Source organism: Carettochelys insculpta, chromosome 1, assembly GCF_033958435.1.
Source record: "Carettochelys insculpta isolate YL-2023 chromosome 1, ASM3395843v1, whole genome shotgun sequence".
NCBI lineage: Eukaryota > Metazoa > Chordata > Testudines > Carettochelyidae > Carettochelys > Carettochelys insculpta.
The window spans coordinates 215,520,247-215,527,345 of NC_134137.1; positions in this window are offsets into that span (position 1 = coordinate 215,520,247).

The following is a 7,099-nucleotide window of genomic DNA, read 5'->3' on the forward strand; positions in this document are numbered from 1 at the left end:
TAGGGTTTTACCTTGCTGCCTATCCCTGTGGCATCTGGGCATTTTCCATGTAAAATCAACAGCAGTGGCACAGTTCCCAATGAATCTCCAAGGAGTCTCAGGGTCCCCTCCCATTGTGGATTATTGAAAACTCCTTAGGGCTGCACGCTCGGTTTTACTCACATATTGTGGTAAGGGAAAGGAGGGTGAGATGGATATTGATCTGGTGAGTGCCTTTCCTGTTACAGTGTGAAGGCCTTATCCATCAGTTTTGGAAGCTATCTCAAACTCTTTTCTGGAAGACAAAAGTCATTGAAATCAAATGGATTTTTATCTATACATCTGTGGAATGGGGGTGTGGAGGGTGTAAGGTTTGAAAAGGAAATGCTCTCTGGCTGTTTTTTAACTCCTTGATTTAATCAACAGCTGACAATCTTCTGCTCTCCAGTTAGTTACTGAGATCATATCAGCTTACCAGTGCTGCCTTTTTGATATAGCAAATCATGTTTCAATCACACATTATCCATCTCTTGGTGGTAAGCCAATGCGTTGGTGGGAGAGAGGAAAAACCCTCAGAACAAAACTATAAATCAGAAGAAATTGGAGGAGGGATGGAAGGGAGCAGAGAGACAGAGGCAGCTCCTGCAAACCATGAGAGAAAAGGAATAGAAATGAAGAAAGATGAAACAAATGCCCCTCCCCCTGAAAAAGTAGTAAAAGATGTTAAAAAGAAAGGAGGGGAAATATAGCACAAAGCCCTGTATGGTTTCAGCTGAGGTATAAAAAGGATGTGGATTTGCTGGAGCAGGTTCAGCGGAGGGCAACAAAAATGATTAAGGGGCTGGAGCATAAGACCTATGAGGAGAGGCTGAGGGATTTGGACTTGTTTAGTTTACGGAAGAGAACACTGAGGGGTGATTTAATAGCAGCCTTCAACTTCCTGAAGGGGAGCTCCAAAGAGGAGGGTGAGAAACTGTTCTCAGTAGTGTCAGATGGCAGAACAAGGAGTAATGGTCTGAAGTTGAAGAGGGAGGGGTGTAGATTAGATATTAGGAAACACTTCTTCACCAGGTGGGTGGTGAAGCATTGGAATGCGTTGCCAAGAGAGGTGGTGGATTCTCCATCCTTTGAGGTTTTTAAGTCCCAGCTGGACAAGGTCCTGGCTGGGATGACTTAGTGGGGATTGATTCTGCTTGAAGCAGGGGGCTGGACTAGATGACCTCCTGAGGTCCCTTCCAGCCCTGTGATTCTGTGAGGTACATGGGAAATTCAAATGCAAGCAATTAAACAAAGAGATAAATTAAAACATTATTAAAAGGGGTTAAATCATCCAAATTCAAAGCCCTGATACAGAAAGGGAACAGCTCCTTATTTGTCTCTGATAAAATGTTTAGCTATAATTATCATGTATATTTTCTAAGATTGGTGATTTTTTTAACTTAACGTTGGAAAGCCTACAATTTCCTGACTCCCACAAATGATTAAGTGAACAATAAATAAGCAAACAATGGTGACACATGACAAAATGTATTTTGTTCCTTCATTTGTCAGTTGCCTTATAACATACTAGTGTTTGGTTTTGTAGAAACTATGGCATTTAAAGACATTAAGACCCTACTACAGCCCATCGTTAGTACAATTGTCATTGCAAGGATTATAAAGGATATGGGTTCATGCAGTGACACTATTTGTAACCAGAATGATAGGTGGTACAGGAACACCATTTTCGTGATGGATTAACAAAAGGGGCAACTTCTCCAGAGCCCCCAAGCATGAGTGGTTCCAAGGCTCCATAACATTTCGTTTAAACAATTTAATGGAACAAAAACAACAAAAAAAGTCATGTCATTCTTAATTTTAAGTGTAAAGTTATGATGCATCATAAGTAATAATAAGCATGAATTGTTTTTAAAGCATAAATGATATTACATTAATAGTTTAATATGTTGGCGGGGGGACCCTTGTGACTGTGCTGTCCCAGGGCCCCACCTGCATCATTTAACTTCATCAAGGCCCATTGCTCACATAGTTTATTGAAGATTTGCATACACCATCTATTATACTGTGCGTCACCATTCCAGCCCCGTTAACCATTTCCTGCCCCTTTGTACAACGCTCCCATTTGATTGTTCGTCTCTGAACTTGAGATGGTAATAGGTTTCATTTCTGATGCAATGATCGTAATTGCATCGCGGTAATATCGTACTCCTGTGGTGATGGTGGTTTTTTATGCCTTTCACTACCACTAACTCATAACTGGAAGCCTAACTATATAACTGAGAAAAAATTAGCGTAATAGTGCTTGTGTTGCTAATGCTCATACATTTTGACCAACACTACTGATTTTGGGTGCCTCCATTTTTTGGGCACCCAGTCAGAGAGCTGATTTGCTGAGCACTCAGTATCCTTTAATGTGTCCCTAGAGAGCACCAAAAAATCACAATCACTTAGATGGTGCCGGGTTTTTTAACTATATGTATTTAGACTAACACCATAGCTGATGCCTAATTTTAAATAGCAATGTTCAGCCATAAGTCTGAAAGTGCTTCACGAAGGAGATTAGTACTGTTGTCCCCATTTTTATCTGTGGAAACCAAAGCATGCTTGTGAGAAGAGACTGGCCCCAGGTCAGTAGGCTGGCTGGTAGCAAAGGCATGCATGGAACCCAGAACTTCTGAGTCTCTGCTTAGTTTTCTATCCAAAGACTACAGTTCAGTCACACAGCTAAACTTCTGGTTATGTGAATGGGTTGCAGTTAGTGAAAGCATAGCCATCTTGGAACTACAGCATAATTGCAAGGTAACTACATAATCTCAAATGTAACCAGCATTTATTTATGCTCTTGATCCTGGAAGTTGGTGGCGTACATTTTGTGAAAAGTGGTGGAGAGAGGCATGTTGAAATCTGCAGAGTACCTGTTCCTTATTCTAGTTGATTTAAAACGCTATAGCAGTGATTTTAAACTTTTTCATTAGAAGATCCCTAAAGAATTTTGAAAAGAGGTCTGAGCTCCTTTGGAAATCTTAGAGTTGACAAACTCCCCAGTGTTCATAGACTGCAGGCTGAAAGACTCTGTTCTGTGGTAATGACAACCTTTCACAAGCCACTTAGACGTCATCTTCCTGACCTCTAGGGGGTCATAGACTGCAGATGGAAAACCACTGCTCTGTCGCACATGGCCACAGTGCAGCAGAGGTGTGATGGAGCAAAACCTTGGCACATCACAGTGATATCAGTTCAAATTCTCTTATTAACTCCAGCAAAACTCCTGATCTCTTCCTACACAACATAAATTAGATCAGCTTAGTTCAAAGGAAAAACAAACTATTGCACATTATGATCACCAGTTGAATGGATATGTGACGCTAATGACGTTTACCCTATGGTACCAGTAGTCCAAATTGCCAGAGTGCTGTGGGTCATGGCCTCTGTTCATAAGGTTGTCTCCTGTTTTTTCTTCTTTCCCTCTATAGTTATTTTCTTTTTTCTGTCACTTCTTGAAATTCTAAGTACCTAAAACCAGTGACAATCTTGCTCATTAGCTTTTGTTGATTTTCTGCCCTAGGTCAACGTTCCTCTCAGTGATGAACATGAAATGCACTTTAAAAGAGCTTGTTAGAGCACAGGTAGGAACAGAAGAGAGAGTTGAACAGGGCAAGAGTGGGGCTGCTGTACAAATGGTGGGGAAAAGTAAGGTGAAAAGCTGATGTAGGATAGAGTGCAATGGGGAGAAAAAAGGGCTTTACTCATATTGATCTTTAAAATCCCTCAAAAACATAGTTGAGGATCATGTCCTACTCGGTGGTTACTGGGGGGAAAGTAGTATTTCCATGATAGATTAGACATTGGTTCAAGTCTGGAGTCTGTTCTCAGTCTCATTATAAACACAAAATAGCTGTTACAGTGTAGCCTGGCCCGTTAGAAGGAAAAGGCCGGTGCTCCTGTAATTGGCTAGTTGACCCCCATTCCAAGCCTCAATTTATCTTGAAAGGGCACCTGTTTCCTAGCAGGAAGGTGCATGGAGAAGTCATAGCCCTGGAGAATCAGACACAGCACAGGTGTTGCTGGGAACTGAGAGAGGAAATGACAGAAGAGCAAGTAGGAGTTGTTTGGGAAGGAGCTTCAAGACATCCAGTAGAGGGAACTAAATTTAGATGAGAACTATGACAGAAGCATTGGTGAGTGCCGGACCCCTGACCAGCAGATGGCTGGGGTGAGAGGGTGCAGGCTTTTACGAGCAAGGGGTGGATCCAGCATGAATGTTGTTGCAAAGAGGTTGCTTCCCAGAGGGTGGGACTCCCAGGGAGGGATGCCTGGAGAGGTGGTATTCTGTGGGGTGGAGGGGCCCCCACGGTAAGGACCTAAGTGAAGGAATGTGAAAAGACTGGTAATCACAGGCAGCAAAGCCTAGAGAATGGTGCCCTGGACCAGAGGCCAAAGGAACTGAGGATAAAATGCTGCTGTTGCCTCTCAGATGCAAGTGATGCCTTGGAAGAGGGGAAGGGAATAGTCCGTTGGGTCCTTATGTTTTTTGTGGAAATTGCAGAATGGTTTTATTTAAAGGCTTTGGGGGAATAATTGCACTGGTGTGTACGTATAAGTTAAGCTCAGTGGCAAGGCTTATACTGGACACTGGAGGACTATGTACTTTTCATGAGTGGAAGATGGGAAACTGAGGCAGATGCACCTGTCATGCTGCAGTTTGGCTCCTGGAGGGCTTTCTGGGGGTGCCATCCTCTGACCTCTGTACACAATAGTGCAGTACAGTATGGTGAGGTGATGACGAGTCACGTAATATATTATCTTACCAATCATAACTACCAATAGTCCCAGAGGTAGCTGTGTTAGTTTTCCAGATATGAAGAAGTGGGTCTGTGCCATGAAAGCTCATCACCTAGTAAATTATTTTGTTAGTCTTTAAAGTGTGACAGGGCTGCTTTTTTGTTTTGTGATAACTACCAATGTGTAGTAGTCGTTACAAAATAGCTGGTCCTTTTTCCGTATCCACCCACATTGTCTCTGTTACCTTGAGATTAAAATCATAGGTAATTTTATTTCATAACTTTATCCTTCACATAAACTGACCATGTGTACAGGTCCCTTGATTGTGGAGATTGTTCAGTGAATGATTTTTGCAGTGTCAAGTCTAGCCCAACTTCTTAAAAAGTTCATTCAAAGCTGACACAAAAACATAAGTAAGCCTATTCAAAATGAGATTAAGGAGTAAAGCTCTCCAAGTCTCAATGTCCTGTTTTCAGACATGATGTAGGCAGTTATGAGTCTCTCTCACTGAATATCAAATGAGCTTGGATCTTGGTAGGTCCCTTTTGAAAATGAGATTTAGGCTCTTTCATGAGGCTCCTATGTCATAGACTGACAACCAGAAGCTCCATTGTTGTTATGGAAACTCTGTGAAATGTCATAATGGCCCCAGAATTGGTAGCTTAGACCAGACGTATTCTTCTGTAAAACATAAAGTGACTTGGACAGAGTTGCAGAAATGATGACACCTAAATTACTGTGGTTTAACTATTTTTGGTGACTTTTGATGGAAGAAGAGAGGAATGCCCCTTAGCTTACTGGGCTCAGAAGTTGGAGAGTTCAGGGACAAAGTTTCACTTCCCTCCTGGCTTTTTCTCTTATAGAGGGACAAAAGCTTTAACTGACAGAGTGTAGGGAAGGGTCGGCAACCTGCAGCTCTGGAGCCTCAGATAGCTCTTTAAGGAGCCACTTGCAATTCTGAATGCTGCTGCCACTGACTCCTCTTGAGGCTCTCTGCCCTGATGCCACTGAAGTAATGGAGCTAAAGTTAATTGATTTAACAGTCAGCAGGGTGGCGGGAGGGACCCAGCCATTAAACCAATTAAAAGTAGTTCCGTTATTTCAGCGCAGAAGGGCAGGGAGCTGCCCATGCTGCAGGTGGGGGAAGAAAGCAGTGGAGCTGGCGGGGAGGGGCAACAGTCTGCCCGTGCTGGAACTGCACAGCCTCGCTGAGGAGGAGCAGAAGGCGGCGGCCATGGAGAAGCAGTGGCAGTGCGCAGAGCTCATCATCTGAGGCGGATTAATTCTGGGGATGGGGAGGGGGGTTTGGGGCTGATGGGTTAAGCCTGGGGTTGGGGGGAGCAGTTTTGTGAGCCGAAGGGGTAGAGCCTGGGAATGTGGGGGGAGCATAGAGGGTTGATGCAAACCAGGCAGCGTCATCCTTGTCCCCATTTGCTCTCCAATCCAGGGATGAAAGTAATTTAAATTTACTATCTGGTACAAATCGTTGTGTGCGCACCTGCGCTGTTCCTAGCATAGGGGTGACTAAAAGTACACTTTGACGTTCTTTGTCAAGGGCTGTCTCCTGCTCACGTGCACGGTGGCTCCTGAAGGACTGATTTTGTAACTGAATTTGAAGAAATGGCTCTCCTCGCAATTTCAGTTGCAGACCCCTCATCTAGGGGCTCATTTTAACTTTTAACTTCAGACCGTAGCTAAGGATGGCTGAATCGGATGATCTTAGCATCTTGCTTATGAGGGAACAGGCAGAAAGATTCAAAGGCAATATTAATTTTTTTTCATCAGCCTTAGTGCCCCAGGGATTGTAATAAAGGTGTGACACACAGGAGTGCTGGTATGAAATTCAGAAGGCCAAACAGCCAGTTAGAATTTGGCTTTGGACAATCTGTGTCCAAAGAGACAGCTGGATTTCATTCTTTTTTCCTCACTTCCTGTTCTAAACTCTTCCATGTGGATTACTGTTCAGTTGAATAGTTTCTACATTTAATTTCAAGGCAGCTGAAATTTAACAGAGGGCTGAATGAGCTGTCTATGATTTATATAACGTTTGGCATCCTGACTAAAAGTTGCTACTGTATGTAAATGGAAATTCTCCCACCACTGCACTAAAGATGGATTGGATAAGACCATTCTACGTCCCTTTACTGTCTCCACCAATGCTATTTGTATACATCTTGAACATCTCTAATCCAGAACTCTTGTGTCTGGCAACATCCGTAATCCAGGATGATGTTAGTTAGCTGGACGACCACTTGTCATGGGTGTGGCCAAGTTTCCTGTGATCCATAAAGTTTGTTTACAGCCACCAGTCCTGGCTCTCAGTGTTCTGTGCTGTTGT